The sequence below is a fragment of the Parasteatoda tepidariorum genome, chromosome 10, assembly GCF_982258835.1.
Source record: "Parasteatoda tepidariorum strain Cologne lab strain chromosome 10, Ptep-v5.0, whole genome shotgun sequence".
In the NCBI taxonomy this organism is placed as follows: Eukaryota; Metazoa; Arthropoda; class Arachnida; order Araneae; family Theridiidae; genus Parasteatoda; species Parasteatoda tepidariorum.
The window spans coordinates 89,265,498-89,283,045 of record NC_141764.1 but is presented as its reverse complement, the minus strand read 5'-3'; the positions used below and the strand labels follow the sequence as shown (position 1 = coordinate 89,283,045).

Sequence of the window (17,548 nt, the reverse complement as noted above, 5' to 3'; positions counted from 1 at the left end):
TTTCACTTTTAATTCAGAAATCCTAATTCGCTCTTTTTTCCATACTCACATCACCGAGAGCATTGTCAAATGTAAGCTAAGCCTCACTTATGCAGCTAGGAATTTCAGCGGTTGCAGTTACCCATCGACTCGGACAGAATAATCCCATCTGATGTAACCGATGTCCAAATCCCTCGTCTCTCTCAGAAACAGGAGAAAAGAATATAATGATAGGAATCATGAAAAGCTGAGCATTATGGGAGAGGAAAAAAATAAGACCTCGTGGTAGAAACTGTAATCTGGATTATGAGTGGGAGCGCTATCTCGATAGAAGTGCTCAAAAGATTATGATCTGATATCGAAAATGGCTTATTGGTGCATTAGGATCCGCACTTTTTTGTAGTATATAATAATTATAATACGTTTAAAACTAAGTTTACTTTTCTCTCTCATATGCAGTAATGAAAACATGTCTTTAAAAATAATATATTTTCATGATTTGTCCTAAAAATGATACGCGAGCTCCGTTTTATATTTGGTATTGTAACGTATCATAAGCTATATAAATAACAGTTCAGTTTTTTTTTATTAAAAAAAACTTTTATTCACAAACACAAATAGTAACAAATATGAAGTACCCGTAACGGGATAGTTGAAATATTATAAAACATACTAGAAAAACCCGTAACGGCTTACAAGAAAACACAAATTCCAAAACAGACTAATATCTAAAAAAATCAACAACTCTGTTCTTCTAAAAATTGATATTCTAATTTTATCGTCTGCTTTTATTTTTTTATTTATCTCTTTATGTGTTTAGTTTATTTTATTCATGCTCTTGCTAGCCCGTTGTTTTTTTAATATTTTTACTTTTATTCATGCTTTTGTCAGACAATTATTTTTTAAATATTTTTAGACTTTATAGTATGTATCATAAAATAATGTATGATAAAATAATGCTTTTAGAACTTGATCTCTTTCATTCTAACAAATGCAGTAAATGTTTATGAAATGTAGCTCGTATATAATAAGTGGAGCATATATCTATGAAAATAATATTTTTTTTTACAAACAACTCATAATTTTCGATTATTTAGTAAATATTTACTACGTTTGTGAAATAAATTCTTTTCAATTTTACCATAGCGTAGTTGAAATGCTTGTTTTGGATGCAACTCAAAAATCGTGTTTAAGGAAGTCGATAAGACATTAAATGCAAGTTTGGAAAAATAAACAAAGCTCAAAATGCGTGTCTGAGAAAGTGGACATAACTTAAAAGGCGCGTTTGATAAAAAAAAAAATGGCCATAGCTTACAAGGTATGCTTAAAAAAAATTGAGCATAACACAATATCCGTCATCTTAATGTATTCAAGCAAATTTTTAAGTTGCAAATAATCAGTATTCGCTAATTACTTTTTAAAATTCAATAATTATAGCAATAGTTTAACCCTTTCAGTGACAGTTTTTCTTTTCCAAGAAAAAGACAAATTAAAAATTTAATAAATCAAATAAGATAAAGATAACAATATCCTACCAAAATAAAATTAGAATGAAAAATTAACTATTTGGGCAATTGGGAGGCAGAGACACCCCACCCGGTTTTTTAGACATGACACATATGTCCGAGTGGTGTTTTAGCCTGCGGAACATACACATGCCGGGGGGGGGGTGAAAGTGTTAAGAAGTGGAATCAAATGTAATGTCCATTTTTTAAGTCCTAGAACATTGAGCTGCGTTCTTCCTTTCTGATCCATTTCTTGCATCCATTGATTTAAACAATATCTCCCTGAAATTTTGTTTTAAAAAAATTTTATTCGTTCAAGGAATAATCATTTTAAAATTGAAAATTTTCGTAAATGCTAAATTTACTTGCAAAAAATTAAGTTTAAAAATCCATCTATTATTTTCAAGTTGTTTACAAATTGGATAATCGTCTGTAGATATTTTATTTTATAACCATCATTGAAAAGCCGACCCAGTTTTGAGTTTACGACTACCAATGTTCAATTCCGTAGCCTTGTAATTTTGAACCCAATGATATATGACCCTGAATGAGGTAGTTTGATAAATTTGCCATCGTGGAGGACTTTTTGATGGAACATGATGAGGAAAACCTCCCACGGTTAGCCTGACGACAAGGGGCTTTAACACATGATTATTGAGGATTTTAAGTCTACACTGTAGTCGGTTACACTGTTGTCACTGTTGCGAGCCGGATGTTTATTCGTATTTTTAAGACCTCGTTGGGATTCGAACCTTAGTGACCTCATTGAAAGGCTAGCTTTTTATCCCATACGCTACCACGACTCGTCTATAAATATTACGATGAAGTTTGTGATAATTATTGCCCTCCTTGCATTAAGTATAGGGGATGTCAATTCTATCGTTTTGATTTTGAGCAAGAATCGCCATATGTCTTAATTTCATTAGAAAAAAATTTAAAATGATACATTAGGAATAGATCTTGTGAGAAAAACATATATTGATGTTCTTGGATAGAACCAAGTACCTTTGAACTTTTTGATACGTAACTGAGCGTTCTGGCCATCATAAAAAAGGTGAACTTAGCCCGTTGTGAGTTGGGAAGTTTTATATAGCCACCGTACTACAATTTGCATGATCCATCGATGATATATCTAGAGTTTTACACGGTTCATCAAGGATAAATCTATAATCTTAAATATTAAATATGTTGTAAAATACAGAATAAATTAGTTTTATCCAAAATCGAATTTAACTTACATTTCTAATGACCAGAAGCTATAATTATTATCGCTTAAAGGCAGCTATTTCAAACAGTTTTAAATAATAATAATTAAATATCCCTTTTCTTATTTAGACTAAGCAAATATATTCTGCGTTGCGTACTATAAATCATAGTGGTATTTCAATGGTTGTTATTAAAGAGAAGATACACCTTCAGTTTTGCATTTATCCAGTTGGGAGATCTATATTTCTTTCCGAACAAAGTATTATTAATCTATTTCTTCCCACCCTTGACTAAACTTTCTGAAACTATGTAAACAGAAATTTACTTTATGAAGCTAGAATAGAATGGAATATCGAAATAAAATAAGAACTCTGTCTGTGGTTCTCGTAGAACCATTTTACGATGATTCAAACGAATTTGATTAAGCTGAACGTTAGGCTTGATTAATAACTGCGGAAGTATAGCTGTAAACAAGAAGAATAAACAAATAATCGCCAACTTTTTATGCCTCTTAAGAAAACTATGCCTTTTGCATAGCATACGTTCTACTGGGTAAAGTGTAGTTGTAGCGCTTGGCGCCAAAACTCCTAGCTCAATGACTGGATGAAAATTTCCGGATCTTCTGCCCGTTCGTTTCCATAGCAACCACGAGCGAGCACTCACGTGATCGATGGTCCAGTGACGTCATTCCAAGTTGGAATGTCCAAGAATGAGCCTGATTTCCAATCGTTCTTAGGAAAGTAAGAGAAAACGAGAAAAAATGGAAAATAAGAATTTATGAAGTCAACATTCTAAGAATTTAGTTCTTGCCGTAAGCGTCTATATTTGATGCGTCATGCGCTTTCCATTCACGACTTTTGAAATATCACGAGGGAAATTTCCTACATTTCTTACTTTACTAACTTTTGCACTTCCGGATTTACTATCATGAATGATTCTATATTTTTTTTTCGTCTGGTTGCTCATTGGTCGGTAACACTTCGTGTCGTAACTGAGTTTTGTCTTAATTTTCAACGTACTATCTATCGGTATTTGAAACATACTCAAAACCGATTTGGTATAATACCATTTAAATACAAGTAGATGTAACTAGACATTATTTCGTAAATAGAAATCAGGCTTGTATATCATAAAATATATGGGTAGGGTGTACTTCTGGCATCTTATACCATTTCGTGGAAATAATTTAGAACTATAACTTCGAAAATAATTTGGAGGAAATGCGGATGATGTTTTAGAATGTGTCGACATCTTTTTCTTAGGACTATATGTCTATTCGAATGATAATTTTAGATGGGTAATTTAAGTTTTAATATGCGACTGCCAACTTCAACTAAAGTTTGAAATGAGTTTCCTAACACAAATAGGTTTCTGCGAATTTTCTTGTTACGAGCTCATCTTTCAGATCAAAACTTATTTATGTATGCATTACAATAATTAGACTTCATTACAACATTTACAGTATCTTATTGTGATTTTACATAAGGCTATTTACATAACCCAATGTCAATGAAGTAGGCGTGAGGGGGATAGTGTGGACATGGGATTCGAGTGTACAGCTCAATTTTTTCTTTTAATTCACTGCTCTAATTTCCTTTGTGAGATATCATTGAATGGCAACACCGATGTCCATTTCCAGGTGCAGTTTCATAATCATCCACTGTGTATACGTTTGTAAAAATTTGGTAAAAGTATGTTTTTAAGATGCAAAGGTAACTTTCAAACGTTCTCTTTATTCTTTTATTATCATATTTTACTTTCAGAATTTCGATAAATGGGGATAATATATTATAAATTATAATGTTTTTTATCTATTTTGATATTAACTTTCGCAATGAATAGTTTTAATTAACCAGAGTTAGGTTTTACCACGTGGGCCTAGTGTAAACACGGGGTGGTGGGAGTGTAGCGTGGACATGTCTGCACTAGACCCATTTAACTTCCAATGGAAGAAGTATGAATTAGTTACGAAAGTATTTTTCAAGTAAGTCAAATTGAATAATGGTTTTCAAATGAATTGATTTGCGTTCAAAATGTCTTTCTTTGTATAATCCGCTTCTAATTCATTTCTTCCCACAGCACTTCTAGCTCTTGCTCAAGATTACAAATTAGATTTTTAATTGTTACATGCATCAATATTTATTCTCCAATGAAACTTAGATTGAAATTAGTTTCCTTTTGGCTTGAAATACCTTTATGAGTTGTAATAAACAACTACCTAATGAGTTATTAAGTGAGTCCATAGTTTGTAAACACTGCAACACATTTTTGTTTTAAAAATAATTTGGACAAAATAAACAACTTTTTTATTTCAGATGTAAATCAGAATGCAGGTACGCGTTCAAATTATTGAATTATTATATTATATTATTATAATATATTATTATAATATATTGTTATATTATATTAATTCACGTTAAAAAAATACTTCTTGAGTTAAAAATTATATTAAATATAGGTTTTTTTTTTTGAAAATTTTATTAAAAAAATATCCGAACTAGCCTCCTTGTCTTCTACTTTCATATAAAGTTAGCTTTTCCTCTGGGTTTTAATCATTGTGAACGCGTATTTCTATGAAATGGCATAAGATGCCAGAATTAAAGCAGAAGCATACATTAGTACCTAAATTTCATTTCTACACGAGCCCATAGTGCTCTTTGTCCCTTTTTAGTGACGGTTTTAAAAAGGAATCACATGAAGGGTTATTTTTTTACATAAATTAATTATAAATACTCTTCCCTTTTAAATTCAAGCAATGAAAACAAGTATCAAGAATTCGTTTGACAATATAGCATTTCTTGTTGAATCCAACTGGTTAAAACCTTTTTTTAATAATTTTCTCACTATCCAGATGAAAAATTTTGTATTTACATTGAAATATTATGTTGACATTTTTATTCCACAAATATATAAGTGTCACCATACAAGTGTGCAAGTGTCACCATATTTTTTTCTTTAAATCTTAAATTTCGATGGATTTTTAAAATTTGCTTTACTGTTTAAAATGTTACATCATTCCTTTTAAATAAAATCATAGTTATTTTCAAGATAATTTCCTACCATTTACTAGCAACGTGCAAAATATTACCTAAAAATTAGGGTTTGTTTATTAATGGAATAAAATGAAGTTTGATTATTTTGGACATATTGTTTTTTACATTCAGCGGATCAAATATGTGCTATATAATCAATTACTGGGTGATATTGTAATTTTATAAAGTGTTATACTACTATCAAATATCGGTAGTTAATGATATATCGCAAACTCTTTTCAAATTAATTATTTTACATAGGTCAATAATTTCGTTACTAAAATGAGATTAATAAACTTAATATTCTCTATATTATCGAATAATACATTCATTGTTGCTGATTATAATCATAATATTATCCTATACGATACTACTCACAAGACTATCATATTTAAATATTTATCTTTGTTGATAATGATCATTTTATTTTTTGTTCTCGACAGTGATCATCGATTTCATATTGAGCATAAGACACGATTTATTACGTGAAAACGCTGCAAAACACTGCTATCACGTTCAAAAAATATATTGTATATGTATATGTTGTTGCAAATGTTCGTTGCTCAAAAATTATCGTTATTTCATTATATAATGAACAACTCTAATATAGGTAATACTAAATATCGTCTTAAAAGTATTGAGCAATAAAACAAAGCCATAAGAAGAATACTTTTGCTAGATGAAAGACAAAAATAATTCCGCATTTACTATATCTTAGTTATAAAAAACGGAGCATAAATTAGAGTTAAACTAAGAGTTTCTAAAATACAGTAATAAATTTATACAAATACCTGGCAAAATGTCGTTAACACGATGTTCAAAAGATATCATTATTTCACGATATATATGCTAAATAACTCTTATACGTATAAGTTAAATATCCTCTTAAAAATATTGAGCAATGAATCAAAACCATGAGAAGAATGCACTTGCTGGTTGAAAGACAATAATAATTCGGCATTAACTTTATCTTAGTTATAAGAAATAGAACATAAATCATAAAACTCAAAGTTCGTAAAATACCGTTATACAATGATACAAAATTCATTGCAAAATATCGTTATCACGATACTCAAAACATATCGATATTTCAAGCTGTTTTGACATATTGCCTAATTTTAATACAAGCTAGACTGCATCTCTTCTTAAAAATATTGTACGCAGTGAAACAAAGCCATGAAAAGAAATCACTTGCCAGCTGAAAGACAACAATATTTCTACATTCACTTTATCTCAGATATAAAAAATGAAACATAAATCAGAATTACGCGAAGAGAATAGTTCGCAAGGGGGAAAAAATCACACTTTCAAAACATTTTAGCACGTTTTTTCACTCATGTTTCTTCTCTTTTACCTGCACATTCCTGAAATAGTTTCATCAATATATAAAAGACGATTCCTACTTTTGACTTTTAAGCTTAACAAAAGAAAACACTTTACTTGGCGGGCGATAAGCATGAGAAAAAGAAAAGACGCAATCAGAAAAATAAGTTCTGTTTGCGAACAGAGAACAAACGTGATCTATTGTAGAAAACACCCTTTTGAGAAGAAGAAAAGATAGGAAATGACTCCAAGTCTCTTTTAAACACACTTTTGAAGTTATTTTTAGCGTAGCGATGCATCGCAAGATTAAATATATTCGCAAGCATGTATTTGGATTAAGTTTTATTCTTAAAAAACAATTCAAGTTCAAAAATGTTATGTTTGCACAGTTTTCAGAATGAAATAATAAAAAAGGAGCTCTAAATTATGTTAAGTATGGTTTTAAACAAAAGACGGAAATGAAATATTTTGAAGAATCTTAAGGAAACTACTAACTTAAATAATTCATTTACAATTATGTAAAAAACGTATGCTAGAAAGAACTTACTTATACTGTAATATATTATTATTAAAAAAAAATCACGTTGTAAAAGATGTTTTCAAAATTCCATTAAAAATAATATGTATACAAAGTTTTAATTAAAATGTTCATCACAAAATAACATTATAACTTTTACATTCTTTTGTAATGCAAACATAACTTTTCTTTTCTTAATATTCTTGCTAAAAGTTAAAATAACGGGAGGGTGGAATTTTGTCTCATAGGTTCTAAGGGTTAAAAACTGAATCATGTTTTAAACTTTAAATTCATCAGTTTATATTTAATAAATTATTTAATTATTTCTAAAGAATTTACGTTGTGAAAGCTGATTTTAAAATTCCAGTGAAAATAATATGTAAACAAAGTTTTAATTAAAATGTTCATTACAAAATAACATTATAACTTTTTCATTCTATTGTAATGCAAACATAACTTTTCTTTTTAATATTCTTGTTAAAGGTTAGAATAATGGGAGGGTGGAATTTTGTCTCATAGGTTCTTAATGTTCTATGGGTTAAAAACTGAATGATATTTTAAACTGTAAATTCATCAGTTTATATTTAATAAATCATTTAATTATTACTGAAGAATTTACGTTGAGAAAGCTGATTTTAAAATTCCAGTGAAAATAACTTGTAAATAAAGTTTTGATTAAAATATTCATTACAAAATAAAATTTTAACTTTTACATTCTATTGTAATGCAAACATAACTTTTCTTTTTAATATTCCTGTTAAATGGCCAGGGTCAAACTCATAACCCCCAGCTCTCCACCTGTGAATGATTCCTTAGCATACTGAGCTATTTGTTGAACACTAACTTGTTTATCACAAATAATTTATATAATTTATAAATAGTTATGATTGGATAATTTTAACCAGTATCAAAACTAATCATTTTAAATTAATACTATTTTATCATTGCTAATTTCTTATTTATAATGAATAGTTTTCAGTTTGTTAGAAATTATTAGAAAATATAATTAACAAAACTAATTACTTATCATAAATAAATTCAAATGCATCGCAAGCAATTACTAATTTAATGCTAATAACTTGTAATTTATATTAAGTAATATTTTTTATTTATTATAATCAATTTTAAGTTATAAATTATTTCCGATCTCTTTGAACTGTAATAGTAAATGTATAAAATATATAAATTATTAAACTCTCTTGAGCAGTTTTAAGTGTTCTCTCATGTTTATTGCTGTTGAATTAATTTAATGAAATGTTATGAATTACTTTACTTTTTACTTTTAAATAAACTTGAATCAAGCATAAACATAAACAATGTTAAATTTTACAGAGAGCATCATGTATAGCTTCAAATAGTGTTAACTACATGTTACTACAGAACTCTTCTTAATTTTTCAAAAACATTTTCAATATTTCAACTTTATTTCATCATAAACTTGTAAATTAGTTTTTTTTTCTTTTAATTCAAGAAACTAAATTATTATCATACTAGAAAAGTTAAAATGCAGAAAAGAATATTTATTTTCTTTAAAATTTTTGTCAACGTTAGATTTGGTATTGAAAAATCGTTTAATGGGATATTTAAAAACGTGCTTTAACTGCACTTCCGCATCGAATTATGTTTTAAACAATGTTGAGGAATATATATGTTTAAAACTAAGTAAAAAAACAATATCCTACCTCTTTGACAAAATACATTGCTATTGTTTAATTCGTTGAAATAACAAACACAGACGAAGAAATAAAAGGTTTGCTCTAATGGATTTACTTTAATCTAGTTTCAAAGAAAAATAATTGCTTTAACTAAATCAGCTATCAAAAATAAATTTAATTTAGGATTAAACTGACGAACTAAATTAAATTGATTGAAAGAGAGTTTTTAAAGGTTAAATTTTTCAATAGAATAGAACTTTGTATTTATTTGATTAAATTAAAAATGTATACGAAAGGCTTATTATAAGAATAATATTTTACTCTAAATAAAATATAAATATTTGGTATTTTGACAATGTTTTGTTAAAAAGTTTTCTTCGAAAATAAGGCTAGTTATTTGACATTATTTTACATTTAGAATATTACATGGAATAGTAATTGTATAATCTTCTACAAAGACTTGCTATATCACTTCAACTGTTAATAACTAGCAAAAACATTCTGATAGTTTATACCATTGTATTAGATAATACCAATCAAAATATATTAGATATGACAATTTATTCTCTTGTATAGAATACATAAATTTATTAGTCTTAACATCTTGTACAGCATTCAGATATTATCCATTATGTATACGAATTTGTCATTTGATTTACTACAATTATATCTAGTAACAAAGTACTACAATTGATTATACCATTGTATTAGATAATATTAATTGGAATATATTATACATGGCGATTTATACTCTTGTTTGAAATACATACATTTTGGCATTTTATAGAGCATGTCAATATTATCTATTATGCTAACTTATCATTAGGCTTTAAGAGCTAATAACAAAACACTATTATATTCTAAACCATTGTATTAGATATTACTAATCAGATTACGTTAGATACGACAGCTTATACTGTAGAAAAAAGTACATATTTAATGCATATAAATATTATCTATTATGCTATTAATAATAATAATAGAAATCATGTAATACTATTATAAAATATTTTTCAAATATTATGCCTGAAATCAAAAAATTAATAAATAAGGGAATCTAACTTTTTTTTTTTTAAAAATTGTTTTGAATACTTTTTAAAACGCAATGATAAATGCATTCTTTTTTTATTGTAAACAATTCTAACTGTATGATTTCCGTAGCATATATTTTTTTGCTGTATGCTGTTATGTAAAGAAATGTATTTTCAAATAATATTACAATAAATAAACATCAAACTCGCATCCCTTTTATCCACTCAACATTAAAAAGCATATTCAATAAAGAAAAGAAACACAAGTCATTTCAATGGGAAATTCATTTATGCATGGTTTTTCTGTATTCAAAAATAACTCAAAGAATTTAAAAAGTTTAGTTTGTCTTTCGTAATTAAAAATTCATTTATATAAATACTGAGGAAAAGATTCTGTATCTGAGTATTTCGTTTTTATTCAAACAGCACATAAGTGTCTCATTTATTTATCAAAAATGTTTAAATCACCTTAAACTATTATATAGATTCTACTTACACTAACATTCATCCATTACGATTATAAATTTCATGAGATTCTGAGTTTAATGGCCACATTTTTAAGGAATGGTGCTCTGTAAAAAATACCCTGTTGTTTTTTCGGAATTTCTCCGTATATATATAGTAGTTTAAAGACGTTTTGTTGACAAAACGTCTAACCTAATCACAAACGAATTTAAATCCCAAACGAATTGAAACCGTCATTCTAGTTTTTGACACGCAGTTTTGCGTTCCGTAATGCGCATAACTTTACCTTTCCTTTAATCATTTTACGATTATTTTCGATTCTCTTACTTTTTAGCTATAACTTTATGGTTTTGAACATTGCATAAATAAAACTGCAATTTGAGTTTATGGTCAAATTGATGCTATATTGAGGCGAAATTCTCATTATTATTATTTCTTTATAATAAAACGCTTGAGCCTCAGGGTCTCAGGGGACAGACTGCACCCCGCAAATTAAAGTGACCCATGTTCGAATCTCAGTGATGACTGATTCTGCCTACGAACAAATTCACGTCTAGTGCGAGTACACATGACTTTCACAGAGAAAACTTGTTCCCATACCGTAAGAGTCTGTTGAGACAACAGTATTTCTGTTGCAAGAACTTGTTTTGTTACGACATAAAACCAGTTTTATTATAAGAATTTTTTTTTCAAAATTTTTTCGGAAAAAACTTGTTCTTCTATGGTAAAAAACATTGCGGCTAAGAATTTACTTCATAAATTTTACGTTTTGGGACAATAAACCCAGCTACTAGTTTAAAAACCATAAATTTTGTGGGATTCTTTTTTCAGTGTGGGTTTAATGTTAAATAGCCTTTGTAAAACCCTTTTATTAAGAGCATAGCTTGGATTTGAAAATTGTAGCTGTTCGAAATTTTTATAGTTTTGAACGGGTTTCAAAATGCGAAGTTAGGAAATAAATTAAAAAATTTATCAAGTTAAAAATTTGGCAAAGAAAAACAATGTGAATTTTATCATACGCCTCGCCGTGAATCACACAATTGCAATCACTAACAGAAGATTTTGCAATGCAAACCATGAGTTTTTCATGTGCTACTGATCAAATGTTTATAAATTACAGAATCTGATAGTGATAGAGAAAAAAACAATTAATTCACCGACATCCAAATAAATTTGTTTTCTGAATCCACAGTTTTCTGAAAGATTTCAAAATTTTCTGAAACTATTAGTGATAATGTATTTCATGCCATGCGTTTTTTACTTTGAGCAATTACCAATGTTCAATCACCTAAAAACCCAAACGTTATTCCGATTCTCGCAAATAAAAAAATGTATGTAAAAAAGAATGGCCATTTTAAACATTTTCAAGATTATATTTTTGCGCATTATAGCTTTAATTTTTCGATAATTTTGACCACTCAGGTTTATTTAACACCCTGATTCAACAAACTACGTTTCCTAATTTATCGTCACAAGTGAGTTCAATTGTATTTTCTCAAATTCTTCCCTTGCAATATCTAGAAATATGCTGAAAATAATTATTTCTCTTACATAATATTCCTTCAACCATTTCATCAAACAGTTTTTTCACTTTCGAGACTCGTTTCGACATCATTTTGGAAACCTTCAGCAACGTTTTGAGACGTAATAAATGATCTCACTTTTAAGCTGAAGCTGAAAAGGAATAAAATTAACCGAATTATGGTATTCGTTGAAAGAAAAACGAAAAAGAATTGTTATAAACTTTGAAAATGATTATCTGGAATACATATTTTTTATTGATGCTTTGGTTATTTTATTTTAATTTGAGAGATGCAAAGTAAATAATAACTTGTCTTATAATTACTTATACATTTAATATTTATTTTAAATATTGCTGCGAAAAAAATTGTGTTTTGAAAAAAAAATTCTATTTCTTTTTTCGCTGGCATTTTACTTAAATAATTTCCTAAAAACATTCAAAATATCAAATAAATTATGGATTTTTGATGATATCTAAATATAATTAAAGGCTTCAAATATCATTACAGGTTTAAAAAAGGAGTCATAACTCTCGAAACTCTTTGGTTCTACGGAACGCCTGCTGAAAACCATTGCTCTTAATCATTACGAATAAATTTAATTAGGATTTAGCTGAGCATTGAACTGTTATTCAGCTGAAGTAATCGCATTAGAAAACTTATTTGAATGCACAAAACCACATTCAAAGTAAAGTATGTCAAAGCAGGCCTGGTAATTAGTTTACTGTAATGTTTATTAAGTAATTTAATGTTATTTAAATAAACGGGTAGACATAAATACTTAAGTTTCTCACGTTTATATTTTCCATTTGCATTTAAAGCCTAGCATACTTGACAAATGATTATTCAAAAAATAACTTGCAAAATTAAATGCGTTCATTTAATTAAACTAAAATTCACATGCAATTTTAAACTGTTCCAGAGGTCGTTAATTGAAATTATTTCCTAATAAATGTGAAGTCTTATTTAGTATAAATATTTTTTTATATCATATTGATGAAAAAACGAAAAATGGACATATAAAAACAAACTATTGGAATAAACAACTTTTATTATTCTACCATAAAAACGCATATATCAAAGTTTAATCCAGGAACTGAAAAATTTAAGGTAAATAAGGTCTTTATTCTTCGTAAACAAGACAAATATATATAATATATAGATATAGATATATTTGATGTTGTGATGACAACTCAAGTATGAAAGTGTTAATAGGAATGGTCGTATGCTTCGTTATAAAACTTTATGTAAGTGCATAAAATGTGTGTACATTTGTACATCATACACGTGTTTTTTTTTTCAATAAAACTAACTACACTTTTGTGACATCCATGGAGATGAAATTCTAGGCTTCTAAATTATGAATAATTACAAAAGTATTTTTGATAACTCTGTGTATAATCAATGCAAAATTTGTTTCAAAATGTTTTATCTTAGCTTTGACATATAATCGAATAAATTTATTTATCCACATTTAAGATTTATTTTACATTACCGTTTTAGATTTATTGGATCTTTCTAAAATATGCATTTAATAAACAATTAATGCACCAAATTATGATATTTTTTCCGATTTTAAATTAGTAGCTTAGTCAAGTAAGAGGAGAATGCGAGAGCAGTAATTGCGTTTCAAGAACTGCGAATAAATTTGCGAAACATTTTACAAATAACGGAAAACAGGAAACGGAAGCAAGTTTTCAACTCATCGTTTGTCTCTTACAAAATTCTCTACTAATACAAAAACAAAGAAAGCAGGATATTATCTTCCTGAAATCCTTGCATTCTTTCATTTAAATTTTGCATACCGTAATCGAATGTTTGCAATTTGGCTTTATGATCGAGGAAATGCATCCTTCAATTAGACTGTTCTTCAACGAGTTCGCAAAATAAGACAAACAACGATATTCTTTTCCAATTATTAGTTTTCGTTGTCGTTCGAGAAGTAATTATTTCTCAATAGTGTAATTTGAGGACACAAATTACTACACAGATTAACTCTTCGGGTCTCTTTAACTTCGCATGCGCCATCTCGCGATGGTTAATGGAAACAAATTATGGCAGTTTTGATCTATTGATCCTGACTTATCTTCCTTTTATTGGCAGTAATGTCACGTAGTAAAGGGACAGCGTTCTCCACTGCTTCATATTTCTTATAAAGCTTTCTTCTCCATATTTCTTTTCAGATTGGCGATCACAGCTGAATGAAAATGCGACACTTTATAGCCAAATAAAATGACTCCTTTTATGTTTTGATAATTATAAACCTAACGCCACATTTCTATTCAGTATTGAATCCTTTTTTTTTTCTTTTACTAATTATTAAATCTAAACCAGAAACATTTTTTCTCTGAAATATTTCCATAATTATGAATAAATAACTTCATTGCGATGAATAAAATGCATTATAAATTATAATTAATAAAACGAAATAATATCGAGAGGAATTATCACTGATTTTTACAATCATTAACATTTTCAGTTTTTCACAACTTTCATTAACAGGTAGGTATGATTTTAAAATTATAGAACTGGATCATTTTATTAAGTTTTTTTTTTATAAAATACGAGACACTTTAGCAAGAAAAATATTTTCAATATGTTATTTAAAGCTTTAAAACTATAGTCCGGTGATACGGTACACAGAAATATTCTTTTTTTAATATACAGAAATATTTGCTAAAACTTTACACTATTTATACAAACTATATGAACAATGCAAAACATTAAATGCGTGTTAAAACCACGTTATAAACATTATACATACAATACTTTGCAATACTTAATACTTAACTTGCGGAGAAAAATTCTTGTAAAATTACCATACTTGTATGGTAATTTTACTGGTGGACGCTACTGGTGGACGCTTCTGGTTTTAAAAAAAACTATAATTCTGGTAATTGAAACCAAAATATACGAAATTTAAACCATTCATTAGGTAATTTTTCCGTTTGTATGGTGATAGTTTACCGCAAAGTCTGGTTTTCAATATTTTTGTTCTTATTTCTACACATTTAATAAAAATGCAAAACTGAAAAGTAAACTAAGCAAATCAAATAGTTTATATGCCATGCTCTTAGGTATCATAATAAAATTGTCAAATTTTATCATTTTACGAAAAATTACCGGGCTTTTATGTTTTGTCATAATGCGAGAAACGCGGTGCATTTCACTATATTCTAATAGAATTGATCATATTTTTTTCTTAGCGAATGATTCTTAAACAATATGTAACTGGCATAATAACATTTTCTTTCTGTTAAGAGTTAATGCAGTTTTACGTTGAGGGAAAGATTTTCAAAACCGGGCAGATAATAAAGGTTTAAGTTTATTTGACTACTCTTTAAAACATGATTATTCAGATAAATGAGCGGGATAGTTGTGAAAGTTATTCAGGATGAAAAAAGATCTTATTTTCTTATTTACTAATCTTTGCTTTAATCATTTGCTGTGATGTGCATCAAGGTATTCAACAGGCGTTCCATATCCCACGAGTTGCTGACTGATGATGTTTTAGTAATCCACTGAATTATATTATTCGTTTTAAAAAGAAAGATCGATAATAAAAGAGAAAATAGCATTAAAATAGCCGTTATTTCCGATAACAACTAATAAAATAAAATTTTCGGTTGATGCTTAAGAAAAGATTGACGAATTAAGTTGTTCTCGAAATAGTAAATTAATTCGAATGAAGAACACAAAATCAAAAACGAGAAAATATTTGACAGTTTTGTATTTAAAGGGAACTTTGGAGAATGGCAAATATTAATGTTTTACTTAATATTTTTGCTTCGGTTGAGCGAAAACAATCATTACTCCCTGCAATGTAAAATTTGAGCTAATAACTTCCTCCTTCTTGTAATGTAAGTTGTTTTTTAATGTATTATCTTTTTTTTTTTTTATAACCGTCGTTGAACAGCCGGCTCAATTTTGGGTTTACGACTACTTATATTTAACTCCTCAGCCTTGTACTTTTGAACCCAATCCAGAAGACAGGGGAACTCCTGGATCAAGTATTGGGATAAACCTCACCCGGATCAACCTCATTTGAAGGAGAGAGCTCTATCCTTTGAGCCACCATGGCTCATTTTTTTTATAGTTTCTTAAGGTAGTTGGTAGTTTTTGTAAAAGAGTAGTTTTCAATGTATATTTAATATTTAAGTATGATAATGTTTCATCTAACTCTTCGATTAAAAACTTAATTTACTCTATATTTATTTCATTTAAAACAATTTTAGCATTCTAGAAATCATGAAACTTGATAACTTACTGTTATCTTCCTCCAGATAAAGAATTTTTTCGACAATATTACATTATTGTCAAAATATATCAAATATATCAAATCTATATTATCTATCAAATGCTCGGCTCATAGGATTTCCCGAATTTATTCATGTGTCCTTATTTCTTAAAAGGATGAAAACCCTTACTATGCATGTTTTAATTTAGAAGAATATTTCTTACGTATGTGTACCGGTAAAACTATAACTTCAATTTAAACTCTCATCATTAAAATTTTATGCTTAACACATAATAATATTGTGTGGAGCTATCTTTAGCTTATAAATAACTTTATTTACTCATTTATACATATAGTTTCCTTTTAAGAACCGTTCTAAAAGCATGTCATATGCAGACGGAATTGCTTATTATAAATATATTATAAATAATTTCATTGTCCGGATATTTTACTTTTCCCAATTCGGGCACGTGTATCCTTTTATTTTCGTTTTCAAATCAGGCGCGAAGGTAAATTGTTACAAAGTAAAAAAAGAGCGAGATTAATTTGTTTCTTTAGTAATTAAATAATTTACTTGAATACATCAAATATTTTAGCACATACGTGTGTAAAAATACTTTATTAATTTGACATATACTTAAATCTCTATAGAATATTTATGTTTCGTATTTTTTCCGAAAATTTTAGCACTTTTTTATGATTTTCCTACAAAACCAAGAAAATTTCGCACTAATATTTTTTAGTGTAATATCAATATGTAAAACATTTAAAAATCACACCTTTATGGAACTGGTTTAACTGTGCATAAAATTTTATTCTATATATTTTTCGGTTTGAATAGTTCGGATTTGAATAGCTGTCGGATTTGAATAGATAATAGTAGTGGCATATATATATTATTACTACTAGCTATTTGAATACATTCCATAATAGCTATATAAATACATTCACAAATAAGGTAAATGTAAAAAAAAATTTTAAAAAAATATTTGAAGTATTAGTTAATACAAAATTTGAAATTTTTGCATATACTTATTTATATTATATTTAGGTATATTGTGCTACATTATATGCTATA

General features: G+C 28.0%; 1 protein-coding gene across 1 annotated transcript in view; it reads left to right on the top strand.

Moving 5' to 3' along the window:
* The window catches only part of LOC107438207 (voltage-dependent calcium channel type A subunit alpha-1), a 668,849-nt gene that overhangs the window by 499,342 nt on the left and 151,959 nt on the right, over positions 1-17,548 (top strand). The gene's annotated exons all lie outside the window — the stretch shown is intronic.